A 15,926-nucleotide genomic window follows, 5' to 3' on the forward strand; every position below is an offset into this window, starting at 1 on the left:
TGCAAAGCTGGTGTGTTACGCCGAAGGGCGGTTATACCGGCTATATAGATACAGATACAGAAGCTGGTGTGTTACGCCGAACGGCGGTTTACTGGCTATATAGATACAGATACAGAAGCTGGTTGGGCACCATGAATCACGGTATGTTTTATGATTTCCTTTATTAAATGACTTTCAGTGAGGCTGTAACTGCAGGAAAGTTAACAATAAAAAAGACTCCATGGTAACCCTTCCCATCCCTAAACAACTGGCCCATGAACAACACATCTACACTTTTGAATAAGAAAACCAGATGCAGACCTACTGTCAGGGTACAAGTCTACCTTAACCAGTAACCTCATGAAGGCCAAAACTCTGCCTCGCAATTAAAGCCCAACCACAAGATCACCTTGCCACTTCTAACTGAACTAGTGTGGTATATTTCAGCTCAAAAAAGAACAAGAAACAGCCATGACTTCAAGTACCAGAGTTACCAAGCTAGGATTGATGTGTTCAAAAATTCGTATTTTCCCAGAACTATCGTAGAGTGGAACTTGTTATCACCAAGCACAGTAGGGGCCTCTTCTCTGGATTTCTTTAAAGAACGCTTGCAGATAGATGTGCAGAAGTTAGGTGTGATGGATCGTTCAGTGTAATATAATCAGCTGCTGCTGCACCGCGTGCCTGCAAAGCTGGTGTGTTACGCCGAAGGGCGGTTATACCAGCTACATAGATACAGATACAGATAGGCAATGGTAAGGTACTTGACTTAACATATTACTTTAATTTAACAATTAAAATCTCACCTGAGAAGATCTGACTGACTCCTGTATGTCTCAGCCTAAGCTCCTGGAATAATCACCAACAACTCTTCAGGAAATCCAATTATGCCAAGTCTGCCTGGAATATCCACAACAAATTTTCCTGGAAAACTCAATACTTTCCACAGAATGTCTGCAACAGTTAACAGAAAAATCTCATGTAACATGCACAACTCTTCACTGAATAATCCACCACAACTTTCCCCGGAGTTAACTTTCCCCAGAATGACTGAGGGCGACCATTCACAGAATCTGTACAATCCCAGTGGAATATACACAATAATTATCATTCTCTGTGGAATTCCTGCAGATGCTTGTGGGATATCCCATACAACCTCCTGGCACATCCCCAGGGAGAATCAGCATTAAGGATTCACTAGCACTTATCAGCAACCTGCAGACAGATATGATAGCCGAGTCATTTGTAGCTGCGATGGTGCTGGCCACCTTTAGGAAAACCTGCATGCCACTTTTCTGAAAGGCATGGGCAGCCATGTCATAATTCTACAGGAAAAGGTATATTCATGAAATTCTGGCCCTTTTTCTATTATATTAAGCTGCGACAAGAAATTGCCTTACTTGATTTCAGAGTAATACAGTTTGAGTGACAATCCTTTGTGCAATACTCCGGTCAGAATCGCCCTGAAGAAGGTGACAGACGCCCACCAAAACGTCTGCTGTGATTGTAATTGTCCACTAGGCCACACCAAATTAATTTGTTGGTTCTTGGATTTCCCGACCCATTTTTTCCGATTTGCAAAAAAAAAAATTTAGTCCCAAGAAAAATAATATAGGTTTTGCTATTGCAGACCTTTAAAAAAACCCATTCCAGGGGCACATATTGCTGATAAACCAATCAGAGCGCTTATTCGCAGTCACATGATCAGAACAGTGGTATAAGGGACCGTACGGCGTTTAGTGAGGGGGGAGGGCCGGTCGCCAGAGGGTCGGGTCAAAAAATTTTTGCATGGCCCTCCCCCCAGGTAATTTTTTTTTTGCTAGGCCCTCCCCCCAAGACAAAATATTTTTGCTTGGCCCTCCCCCCTCCTATCAACTTTGAAAAAAAATATTCAAGACGCCAATAAAACACTGCGCTCCCGCATTCGGAAATGTCCTTTGCGTCATACTTTTTCATGATTTTCATCGAGAAGCAGATCTCTCACCCCTAGTAAAAAAAGGAAAACAGAATGGCTCAAAATACCTGCTTAATAGAGGGATAAATATCTGCTTCATAGAGGCATAAATATTTGCTTTATAGAAGCTATTTCATTGTTTTGATATTAAAAGAACACCTAAAAAGCATTTGTACCTGGATTTCTAGTAGATTTGCGCCACGAAGCGGCGCGCGCCCCGCTCCCTAAATTTACGTATTGCAAGCTCGCGGGCCTGAGCGGCTTGACGGAAACTATTTTCAATTTACATATATTTTGGACTTTTTCTTGGTTCTGTGGTGGTAATAACTTACGGTAAATCGGGGGGAAAAATGAAAACCAAAACGACAGCACGATTCGACTTCCAAAACTGTAGTGGGGAGGGGGGCGCCGACGCTTGACGCTGATTTTCCCACGGCGGGGTAAGACCGGTCGCCGGCGGGCGTGAGACCGCAGACTTGCAGGAGATCTTTTAGAAATGCCACGCTGTTTTTGCCACGATTTCCTGCATTGCCTTTTTATGGGAAAATTTGCTGGTTAGATGACATTTCTATGAAAAAAAAATACGAGGGTTTCAAGTTTTTGAGAACGACGTTCCGAACACCATGTTCGGCGCCAAAGGCACGAAGAATCGCAAGGTAGGTCCGGGAGAAATTTGAAATCTTGACCCTCTTAAAAGCTATTTCCTTCAGTTTGAGGAGATATTTTGCTGACAAACAAAGCTAACTTTAATAGCATTTCAATTTAGAAATACAAAATTAAATCCCCCCCAAACACATTATCACGATGTCGGTCATCAAAGGTGCGAGGCCGGTCACGTCAAAAGGGATCCAGGGAAATTTGCAAATATTTACCCTCGAGCTCTGAAACGCCATTTCTTACATTTTGAGGGCAATAAGACAGGGGTAAATTTTGCTGGCAGACTAATACAGAGTTTAATAACATTTCTGTACGTGAAGAAGGTTTTCGAGGGCGTCATGCATAAGCCCCGCCCCCTCCCTTTCGCATTTTCACTGTGTCCCGAGCGCCAACCTCGGGCGATCCCTTGCATAGGTCCAGAAAAATTTTGAAATCTTGACCCTCTGAAACGCCGTTTCTTGGATTTTAAGGGACATATTTTGCTGGCAGACCAAGCTATTTTTTTTTTGCTTGGCCCTCCCCCCAAGTAAAAAAAAATTTGCTAGGCCCTCCCCCTGGCAAAATATTTTTTTGCTTGGCCCTCCCCCCCCTGGCGACCGGCCCTCCCCCCTCGCTAAATGCCGTACGGTCCCTAAAATCAAAGGAAGAGATTCATTGGATAAATCATGCCATGAAAAACTCAAACCTTGACTACTTTACCTTGTTTTTTTTGTGTTCAATAAGTGCACCACAGACTTTTTGAAATTTTTTTTCCTTTTTTTTTTCGACCGACCGCCCCAATATTTTTCTGAAAAAATCTGAGAACCAAGAAATTAAATTGGTGTGGCCCTAGTAGGTGCTTTATGACTACTCAGAGGGTATTGCACTGGACAGTACTCTTTACAGTCTAATCAGTATTGCCCTGAAGAAGGTCACGGTCACTGTCTACTGTGATTGTAATTGTCTTGGTTCACAGTGAAGAACAGTGTTTTCCAGTGATTTCCTAATAAAATTGGTCATGAATGTCCGGGAAACAAATAATAGACTATGGTGTGGCCCAGGAAATAAGTGTTATTGAGTTGATGGGTACCGAGTAACTGTACAGGTGTGGCCCAGGTAATGAGTGTTATTGAGTTGATGAGAACCGAATAACTGACTAGGTGTGGCCCAGAAAATGAGTGTTATTGAGTTGATGAGTACCTGTCCCTAAGGAGGGGCAATTTCCCCGCAGCTGGAAGCTTAAATGGTAGTGTCCGCTTGATTGAGGCTAAATTGCAGCTTCCTGCCAGATTTGAATACGCTAAGGTGAAGGCAGCCTTTTTCACACTGTAAGGGCAGTGCAGCCGTGAGTAATACACTGTGTAAGGGCAGTGCAGCCGTGAGTAATACACTGTGTAAGGGCAGTGCAGCCGTGAGTAATACACTGTGTAAGGGCAGTGCAGCAGTGGGTAATACACTGTGTAAGGGTACGGTGGGTTTAGGGTTCAAAGGTGAAGACCAACCCTCTTATTTCCGTGCCTTTCACGTCTCCAACTGACATCAGGTATTCATTTTTACACCTGGGTGGAGTGAGAAAGGTCCTGTGAAGTGCCTTTCCAAAGATGATGACACAATGTCAAGCTAGGAATCAAATCTGCGACTGCCCAAACTCGAGTACGCTTGCCTAAGCTGTTTTACATTTTGAATCCACGGAAAAGGCAAGGCCTGGACCATCTAAGAAGACCAAAGTAACCTGGAGATACATGTGTACATGTATGAAGGGAGAAAACGTCTTATAACTCTTCAAGTCGAGTATCTTCTTCAAGAATCAGGTGTGACAACCTTAGCTTCATTATTCCTAAAGCTGTGGAGAAAGTCTTTCAGGTGCTGAGGGATGAGGAAGAAGGACTTTCACTTTTCAAGTTAATCATGCCTTTCCAAGGATGCTGCATTGTGAGACCTGACACCTGTTCATCCAGCTACCTGCTGAGAAGGTATTTAAGGATAAGGGAATATGTCTGGGCACTTTCACTTCCCCATTTCAAGAAAATGTAAATTAAAGTGAACTGTAAAGAAACTGGACAGTCTGTGAACCAAGCAACTGTACTGGTTGTTAGTAATTCCCTCCTTCTTAACCAAATTCTCTCAAAGCCTCCGATGATTTCCCTCACCAGATTCCGTATGGAACTGGGTCAGCCTCGGAGTTTTCTAATCCTCGGAATTTCCGCACTTTCGACCCGACACTGGGGATGGATGGGAAGGATTATCGCAGGGAATGAGGTGTTTATTACCTTTGATGTCATCTCAAAATTACAGATGGTACCAAAATCATCTTAACGTGAAGCGTTTTGGACAATTTTTCCTGGATTTGGCAACAAAATGTCTAACAGACAACAGATCCCTTCTCTTGACAAATTCTGAATTTTGTGTTAATTCCTTCATTCCTTTGAATTTAATCACTTTTGACCAAACACTCGTTATTTACTTAAGTAGGATCACAACATGCAATGAGGTGTCTATACCTTTATATGAGATGTGTATCCCTTTTTTATGAGATGCTTATACCTTTACGCACTTGTCAAATGAGGTTACTGAGGGCCATAAAACTGGTCTTTGTGTAGAAATGTGAGGGTTCCCTCAGACTGGCAAGAACTTGCAATAAAGTTTGGCTAATGAATAAGTCTTTCTTATTACCAAACTGTACCCACATACCAGCAGGCCCAGTGACAAGACATTATATACATGTACATGATGGCCCAGTGACAAGACATTATATACATGTAACGTTACATGATGGCCCAGTGAAGCCCAGTGCCTGCCTAATGACTGTGACATGCACTGGGTAAACAATGAGGGTCCACTGGGAGGGGGGAATTAATGATCTGTGACTGGATAATTACTGTGCCCCAGACTTGTACCAGTACATGTGCAGGTCCATATGTAAGGAGGGTCTGCATGGGGGGATATCAATGATCTGTGACTGGATAATTACTGTGTCCCAGACTTGTACCAGTACAGGTGCAGGTCCAGACTGTAGGAGGGTCTGCATGGGGGGATATCAATGATCTGTGACTGGATAATTACTGTGTCCCAGACTTGTACCAGTACAGGTGCAGGTCCAGAGGGTCTGCATGTGGGTGGGGGTGGTGGTGGGTATCAATGATCCGTGACTGGCTAATTACTGTGCACTGTCCCAGGAGTGTCCCAGACTTGTATCAGTACTGTAGTACTGTACAGGCAGGCTGAGTACAGGTGCAGGTCTAGACTTTAGGAGGGTCTGCATGGGGGGCCTGACAATGGTTTGTGCTGAATGGAGAACAACCGGGCCCCTACGTACTGCACTGAAATCAAGGATTGCAATTACGCAAAATTTGGTCAGCTCACTACGAATTATGTGAATAAGGTGGCTTTTCCCAACAAGTTACGGGAAATAGATTTATAGATGCTGTCTACACCTTACAGAAAAGGGGCATACTGTGTAATGGTTAAGTACTGGCTATATCCTTTAGGTACACAGCCAAATAGATATATGCATGACTGGGGACATGTGAGTGTACCATAGGGAGGGGGACATTAATGATCCATTACCAGCTAATTCCTGTCCTACATGTAGATCACAACAGACAGTCCCAGGCTGTGCCAGTCTTGGAGCTGCACCAAACTTTAAACTATCAGTCTGGCTGCGATGATGCACAGAACTGGTTATAGTAGCAAATGGTCCACTTTCAGGTTTTGAATTAGCTATTTGCTAGTTATGCTTGTTAAAAGGTAAAAAGATCTGCATTTCCATCTCCTTGGTTCTTACATACAGTATTTGGAAGTCAAATTTCAGCAAGCCAAGAGGTTAAGATTAGAATGAAGGACTTAGAAAAAAAATTTTGGTTTTAGGTTTGAAGCCTTTTCTATCTATCAGATATATTTTAATCAGAGGCATTTTGGAACAAAACATATGTTGTACTGAGAAGAAAAATTGATAAATCTGTATTGTTTTTATTATCTTATCTGACACTGTATACCTCCTCCTTCATGATCTCAACAAAAAGTGACCTGCAGGACAATTTGAGCTTCTAATGAATTAACAATGTTCCAAAAACAAACAGTACAGGTGGCACCCTAGCCAATATGACCCCAGGTGTGTTTTGCCTCTCACTGATTTACCATTCATACAACACAAACTTAAAAGGGCATTTTGTATGAGGAAAGGAAGTGCCTAATTAATGAGTAATTAGCTAATGACCCCATCATTTCCCTCCCAGCTCTGGAGTCCAGCTGGCAGACCAACACAATACTCCAGGGAGGACCCATTACATGCCCAGCCTGGCACACTATCAGTACTGTGTGTTATATATAATAGATCCATTATACAGATATGTACCGACACTTTTCAGTAAAGGACTGAGCAGTTACTAAAGCATGTCCAGATACAAAATAATAATCAATAGAAAATATAACATACTCTAGTATCAGTACTGTGTGTTATTATAGATCCATTAGTTTGCAATAAAGATTATTATTATTATTATCATTATCATTATACTGATATATTAACCATGTACAGTATGAACAGTAGTTACTAAACCATGTCCAGGTACAAAATAATTATCAATGGAAAATATAACATTATGATAAGTACCTAGAGTTATACAGGGTAGATAAGGCCACACCAATTTTATTCCTTGCTTCTTGGATTCGCCTGTCCTTTTCTTTTTTTCAAGAAAAAGAAAAAGAAAATACAGGTTTTGCTATCACAAAGCTGTAAATATTGCCATTCAGAGCCACATACTCATAATTTCAGTCTAAAAACATTGCTTTATATTCAGAACATTAGTGACAAATCAAAAGAACAAATTCATTGCATCAAACATGCCATTAACGTGCCTTAAAACTCCTTAGGCTTTTTTGCGTTATTTAAGCCATATATCTTCACCCAAGACCTTTTGAAAAATCTATCTTTATTTTTTTTCACTGTCAGTCCAATCTTTTTCTCAGAGAAGCAACAAACAAATTTGGTGTTGCCTAATTAACTACTAAGCACTGTGTAACATTAACCCATTAATGATGCATCAAACTGATAACATCAACACTTAATAGTAGAGGACGGCACTTACTGAAGCATGTATGAATAATCAATAGAAAATGTGACAATTTCTGGGACATTATAAGACTTTGATAATTAATAACTTTTGAGCACACACATCAGTACCATGTGTTATCATACTTTTGATCCATTACATTAGATCCATTAAACTGATATTATCAGCACTTAACAGTATAGGACAGCACTCACTAAAGCATGTGGTAATGATCAATAAAAATATGACAATTTCTGGTCCATAAACTTTGATAATTAATACTTTTGAGCACACGCACATCAGTGCTATGTGTTATGATAGATCCATTAAAGTGATAATATCATTACACGTTACAGTAAAGGACTGAGCATTTACTAAAAGCACGCTGGAATAACTAATAAAAATATGCAATTTCTGGGACATAGACTTTGATAATTAATAAATTTTGAGCACGCTCATCATGAAGATCAGTACTATATGTTATCATAGACCCATTAAGATAGATATTATCGGCACTTTACAGTAAAGGACGCATGTTGGAATAATCAATAAAATAATGACAATTTCTGGGACATAGACTTTGATAATCAATAACTTACGAACACACACATCATGACTGTGTATTGTTATAGATCCATTGATACATATCAACCATGTACAGTGAAGACAGGAGTTATTAATCTAAAAGCATGTCGGAATAATCAATAAGTAATATAACAATTGTCAGAGTCTAGACTTTGATGATTATCTATTATAATAAGCACACATCAGTATACTGTGTGCTTTTAGAACCATTAAACTGATGCATGTAAGTAATGAATAAAACTGTTGTCAGGATTTCTCTAAACTTTGAAAACAAACCACCAAGCAAAGGTGCATGTCATGATCAGGGTACACTCCTAACTCTAGCAATTTTCAGTGGTAGCTATAAACTGTTGTCAGGATTGCTCTAGACTTTAATGACATGTACATGCAGAAACTACCAAAAACACATACACATTTCAGAACTGTGCTATTATAGCCCATTTACACACAGCAGGACTTTTGCTTAAGTCATGATCAGGGTACACTCTTAACTGTTACAGTAGCAGTTTTCAATGGTAAATATAAACTGTTGTCAGTATTGTTCTAGACTTTGATAAATTAAATAAACTACATGTGTACGACCAGAAGCAGATGTTTCAAGACTGTGTTATTATAACCCATTTACACACATTATTAACCTCACAGCAGGATATTTACTAATGCATGGCATGAGAGACACTACAACAATCTGTAAAACACATGGCTGAATATCAGATAATTATCTGTTATCAGAACAATTAGGCCCAGGAAATGATAAGTTAATGAAAGAAAGTAACACCAGGATCAAGCTATCAGCATGTATATACATTCAATGCATTATCTCAATAATCAATGGATAATGTTTGCATAATGTACACCTGTCAATGATAACAAAGGTATTGTCACCTGCCCATACCTGGCCACACCTGCCTTTACCTGGCCACACCTGCCTTTATCAGTGTATCTAAGTCAGTCACTTTCCTCTCCTTCCCACCTGTTGGGCCAAAACAAGTCAATTTGCTGTTTTCTCAACTGTAAACATAACGCTAATCAGGAAAATCTAATTTTCATCCTCAATACTCTAGAAACCAGTTATTTGCAATAGGCTTTGTAGCTATAGTTCAATATTACAAAGAATTCTGAAATCCCTAACCCATTCGCTCCACTGTATACAGCACCCCATATTTGCAAAGCCAAAACCGGCTTATCATTAAAAAAAAATGTTACAAAACCCCAAAATATGCCAAACAAATCACCAGAATCAGCAGGAATGAACCGAAATTTACCTGTTAAAGACATCAGACTGCCAAAAGTATCAAAACTAATATAATGTATTATATATTATAAATCATTATGGTAAAAGAATGTCCCCGTAGCCCAACTGGTAGTACTGCATAACACTTCATGTTTATAGCTTGTCGTCACAGTTCTTTTGTAACTGAGAGAACCTGGTTCGAATCCAAGAAAGGGTTTAAACTCTGTTGGCAGCTGCACCAAATCTCAAACGGGAAGTAAAAACTGGCCTCGTGCTTGTACAAGCTGAATAAGGTGAGTAAATTCTTGGTGGAAGAATGTGACTTTGAGAACCAGTTTACTCTGTACACCAATAGGTGCTCAGGTATAGGAAAATGTTTCATTCAGGGCTCTAGCCAGCGTCCGTTTTTCCGTCAATTGACGGAAATTTGATGCGTCTGACGGAAAAATTTTAAAACCAATCCGTCAACCTTGAAGGACAAAAATCCTTGGTGGAAGCTACAGGCGGCTTGGGGACGCCGTCCACGGCCGTAAAAGCCACACACTGTTTGTTTTGCTATTACTATGATTGTTGACAATGTGTGTCGGCGCTCTTTTGAATACGAAAATCTCATTAAAACTGGTTTTTCAAGGTCTCAATGGCAACATTTACTACTTTGTAGTGTCATAGGGAAAATTAATTTTCGCGGTTTTCACGACGATTGGAATTGGCTGACGGAAAAAAATTCGAGCTGGCTAAAGCCCTGGTTTCATTTCTCCTCAAAACATCTGCTTGTAGAATAACCCACTACCTGCACAATGAAACCAGAACATTAAAAGTCTCCACCCGGGTAGTTAGTCTTCATGCTTTGTGACTGGATCCAGTATTAAACCTGTCTGGCTCGGAGCCCATATTGGGAAATGTTACCTGAAGTATGGAGCCAAGTTTGGGCCATAACAAGGTAACATGTTGTTTCTGGGCTGGATATTGGGGAATGTTACCTGACGCACAGAGAAAAGGTTGGGCCACAACAGGGTAACGTGTTGTTTCTGGGTTGGATGAAATAAAAGGAAGAAAACCAGAAAAGCAACATAAAAAGTGTCTTAGGGGAAAGAGTATCTCAGAGTTAATTATTAGTTTCTAAGGTGAATCTAAGGTTTTATTCCAATCTTTATTTTTCCAAAGAGGTGCTAGAGATTCTAAACTTGTGTCAATTTTTCTCGACAATAAGTTAGCGCTATTCAATTTCAAGTGAGACTGTGAGTATCACACACATTTTAGCAGTGGGTGACACAAATGTCCTGGCAAAATGAACAAACTGAAACTGAAACTCCCCTCCTAGACTGTCCTTAATTATACTCAACAGTTCTCTGTACGACTGTGTCCAAATGTTAGAATCCTGACAATCACATATTAGTGACAGGAATGTTGCAGCAAAATTTTAATGACCAAACTGAAACTGAAACTCCCCTCCCAGACTGCCTTATTACTCAACAGTCCTCCTTATGACCGTGCCCACCCATGTATTGATCCAGACAGACTCTAGCCACTCCTGGATTCCCCCCCATTTCCTCCCGACGTCCCGACAAGTCTGTGCCGCACTGGTGCACACCTCCACAATGGTGCACACCTCCACAATGGTGCACACCTCCACAATGGTGCACACCTCCACAATGGTGCACACCTCCACAATGGTGCACACCTCCACAATGGTGCACACCTCCACAATGGTGCACGCCTCCACAATGGTGCACACCTCTACACTGGTGCACACCTCCACACTGGTGCACACCTCCACAATGGTGCACACCTCCACAATGGTGCACACCTCCACAATGGTGCACACCTCCACAGTGGTGCACACCTCCACACTGGTGCACACCTCCACACTGGTGCACACCTCCACAATGGCGCACACCTCCACAATGGTGCACACCTCGACAATGGTGCACACCTCCACAATGGTGCACACCTCCACAATGGCGCACACCTCCACAATGGTGCACACCTCCACAATGGTGCACACCTCCACAATGGCGCACGCCTCCACAATGGTGCACACCTCCAAAATGGTGCACACCTCCACAATGGTGCACACCTCCGCAATGGTGCACACCTCCACAATGGTGCACACCTCCACAATGGTGCACACCTCCGCAATGGTGCACACCTCAACAATGGTGCACACCTCCACAATGGTGCACACCTCCACAATGGTGCACACCTCCAAAATGGTGCACACCTCCACAATGGTGCACACCTCCACACTGGTGCACACCTCCACAATGGTGCACACCTCCACAATGGTGCACACCTCCACAAGGCCACTCCTACTCTATTTACTGGTCCTCTATAATTTAGATGGACATACAAGACGAGAGAAGAAACAAGAGTAACATACCATGAGATAATGTTCTTGTCTGGGTGTCCTCAATTTGTTAGAGGGAATATTATACACTAACTATAACTTTTAGTTAAGACAACTTAGATTCAAATCTACCTCCCTGCCCTCTGTTTTCTATCTGCATAAGTTGTCCTGCTGGTGCTAAATGTTTTAACTTGAAGTTTTAAAGAACCACAGATCTGACTCGGTGCAGTCTGGAACCAAAGACTGGGAGGCACAGGGTCTACATGACTACCTTACCCGACTGTATCATAAGCTGGGGAAGGAGTTTAGCGAGCAGAGAACTTTTATTCCCCCGCAAAGGAATAAACCTCCTCTACCGGCTAAACTCCTCAGAGATTATACAGATATCACCATAACCTGGAGGATCAGGTGCAATAAAGTAGTTTACATGTACGTGAGGGTCAGGAGGTCCGACATACACTTATAACGATCAGGGAAACGTCTTGTAACTCACAAAATTGCAAGATGTGCCACACAGGCCAAGGTGAGAATATTTATAAGACATTGAGGAATATGATAAGACACCGCTGCAGTCTTAGCAGCCTCTTGGTACTCTCCAAGAACTCTAACGAGAACTCTTGAGTATACAGTCAAACCTGTCTATAGCGGCCACTCAAGGGACCGGACAAATTTGGCCACTATAGACAGGTGGCCTCTGTATAGAGGTGGCAACTTGTAGATAAAATACCCAAGGGACCGACAAAAAGTGGCCACTATGGACAGGTGGCCCCTCTGTAGAGGTGGCCCCTAATACAGGTTTGACTGTATATCATGGTACTGCAAGATGCAGTTACTCAAGCAACCAGATATATTTCAGAAATGTTCAGACATTTCAGGCAGCTTTCATTGTCTTTCCTTTGTGACATCCAGTTGCATCGCTTGAGTAGCTGTCATGTTGCATATCTTAATTCTTATTACCTGAATGTCTAACCTTTATCGACTCAGACTATCACAAGTACTATTTTACTATTATGGGACTCTATACTCCTCTACTTTACACTCAGACTAGTGTAATAAATGTACTATTGGGCCACTAATGTCCCTATATCTTAGACTTCATGCTCCAATATACTTTAGACCAAGACTATCATAACTGTTACATTAATAAATCATTATCACTTTATACCATAGGCACTATACAACAACTCAGACCAAGACTATCATAACAGTAATAAATCATTATCATTCTACACCATAGGCTCTATAAAACACTACCTAAACTCAGACCAAGACTATTACAACAGTAATAAATCATTCTATTCTACACCATAGGCTCTATAAAACACTACCTAAACTCAGACCAAGACTATCGTAACAGTAATAAATCATTCTATTCTACACCATAGGCTCTATAAAACACTACCTAAACTCAGACCAAGACTATTACAACAGTAATAAATCATTCTATTCTACACCATAGGCTCTATAAAACACTACCTAAACTCAGACCAAGACTATTACAACAGTAATAAATCATTCTATTCTACACCATAGGCTCTATAAAACACTACCTAAACTCAGACCAAGACTATCATAACAGTAATAAATCATTATCATTCTACACCATAGGCTCTATAAAACACTACCTAAACTCAGACCAAGACTATCATAACAGTAATAAATCATTATCATTCTATACCATAGGCTCTATACAACACTACCTTAATAAACTCAGACTGCTTCACCAGTAATGCACCAATGTTCCTATAGCCAATAGGCTTCATAGTCCAACCTTATACCCAGACCATTACACCTAGTAATGTACTAAGTGTTCCTCTACCCATGACTATACCGAATATTGTACCCCATGGCACAGAAACCTACAGGCTGACAATCCTGACTTCAAGTCCCCTGAACAACATTATATACACTGAAGTCAAGCGGTGCGGACACGTATAATATAAGGTGTGTTCTGTGAGATCAAGCAATCTTTCATACCCCAAATGCCTAAGGAAATCACCTATAGTATACAGACTGAGGAATTTTACTTCCCAGCTGCTTCTTGGCGACTCTGCAGCTCAATGTATAACATAGAGAGGCTTGACCACACCTTATAACACGTTCTTACCTTGGAAATGTTGCCGCAAAGATTCACCGGAGCGTTCCACAGTTCCCGGCGGGGCCAGGCGTTCCTCCTCCCGACAAGGTTTGACGGATCGTCCGCTGGTAAATCCCACGGCCTGATACGGCGGTACCGCGACGGGAAACGTGCTCGTTCGAACAGCTGAGACCTGTAACTCCGAGCGCTGCAGTTAGATACACTTCAGATGATAATGGTGGGAGACTCTGCGTACACTAGCGACCTCTAACTCTGGCGGTTGGTACTGCACACAGGCCGGTAATATTGTGTGAGGTGGCGGTTTCGAGGGACTCATAAATTGTGGCACGGGTCTGACAAAATATAACAAAGATACGGATTGCATTATTGAAGTCATATCAAAAACAGTAAACATAAAGATCTAATGGCTCCATAAACATATTTTTCCTCATACATGGTGGTACAGAATTACATAAAAATCAAACGTCCAAATGTGTTACTAAAGTCAGTTGAACATTTCGTTGTTTCCTCGTGACCTACCTTCCCCAAAGCACACTGTTCTCTGTAGGCGCTACGTGTACCTGTATGGTCTACGTTAGTAAACAACGAATTTCTGGATAGTTACATGTACGACTAAAGAGATCCGTGCCGCCATTTCTGTACCCACCTGTCGTCTGCTAATTCCCTCAGGTTCCCGCCTAAACACTCGTCCCCAGGATAGGCTGATTTTCCCAGCATGCTTTACACAGAAAAAACTTCTCTTTCCCAGGAAACAAAGACTAACTCGCTATTCCCGTTTTAAACATTATGATTATCATCACAAATCGGAAAGCGTATAAACAGAGCAAACCGACTGTACCTGAATGAAGCACTATTTGTCATATTTTTTCAAAGACAATTATGGACCGGAAAACGAACAATAACACATTGTATGCGCTAATTATGCGAGGAAAGTTGACGTGTTTTTCATGATCTCGCAGTTTACGGACGATTGCTTCAGTCTTTTGGGTTCTTGCATAGAGGACAGTTTTATTTGAACCTTAGATTGTTTATTCATGAAAGCTCAAATCGGCCTGCAGGCCGCTTTTTATTGAGGTCACGGGGGAATATTTAGGGGTTAGACAAAATATAATGTTCTACGGTAAATGTACAGATTGCAGTGATGCTGTGACAATTCCTCAGTCCTCCTGTGGCAAATGTCTTTGCGGCAGGCTCAGTTCGTGTCATGGATGCTCATATTTCAGCAAAGCTAATGCGCCCCGCTATGCCTAGGGCGTAGGTTTAGTTATACCCCTGTCACGTATCGATGGAAGATCGGCCATATTTTATAATTAGAAATCGACAGAGGGTTGCGCGTATTTTTCACCTGAAAACCGTCCCTGTCACATATAAGCCATAATTTGTACCTTTAACAATTGTTGTGCAATAAAGTTATGATGATGATGAAAGTTATCATTATAAGCGAGGTTCGGGCGATTGCCGCAGAATCGTCGTCCGATCGATCGATTTTCGCCAAAAATGACAGGGGTATTATACCGCTATGCCCAGGGCGTGGTTTAGTTAAAGAGGAGGCAATGGAGAAGCCTGAGGGGAATGCATGGGTGTGCTTGCCTTTTAGTGAGGTGACAAATGCGACAGTAAGCTATGCGCAGGTCTTTACGTGAAACTGGTTGCGTGTTTGGGACCATATTCTCCACGCTGCAGCAGCGACGTCTAGCGTTAGTGTGACGTATAACAGGTATTGCCCCGAGAAAGGGGACAGGCGGTCATCCAAAAGCCGGCGAGCTATGAACACAAAGCCCCTACCAGGCACCACAGGTCGCTGGAAAAATAGTAGAAATTGGCCAAATCAGACAGAAAACACTCTGGAAGAGTTTGATGGCCGAGGAGTACAGTTTGCGACCTTATTTGGTCAATTTCGACTATTCTTACTATATCGACCTGTATAAGAGCGTTGGAATCAGAATCAGTAGGTCCTGGGTTCGATACTCACCATGCCCCTGCCCCCATGACGGTGGAGTGACGCCCACCGAGCTTCACGGCTAATCTGTCTAAAGGTGCCA

This window comes from Branchiostoma floridae, unplaced genomic scaffold, assembly GCF_000003815.2.
Source record: "Branchiostoma floridae strain S238N-H82 unplaced genomic scaffold, Bfl_VNyyK Sc7u5tJ_1585, whole genome shotgun sequence".
Lineage (NCBI taxonomy): Eukaryota > Metazoa > Chordata > Leptocardii > Amphioxiformes > Branchiostomatidae > Branchiostoma > Branchiostoma floridae.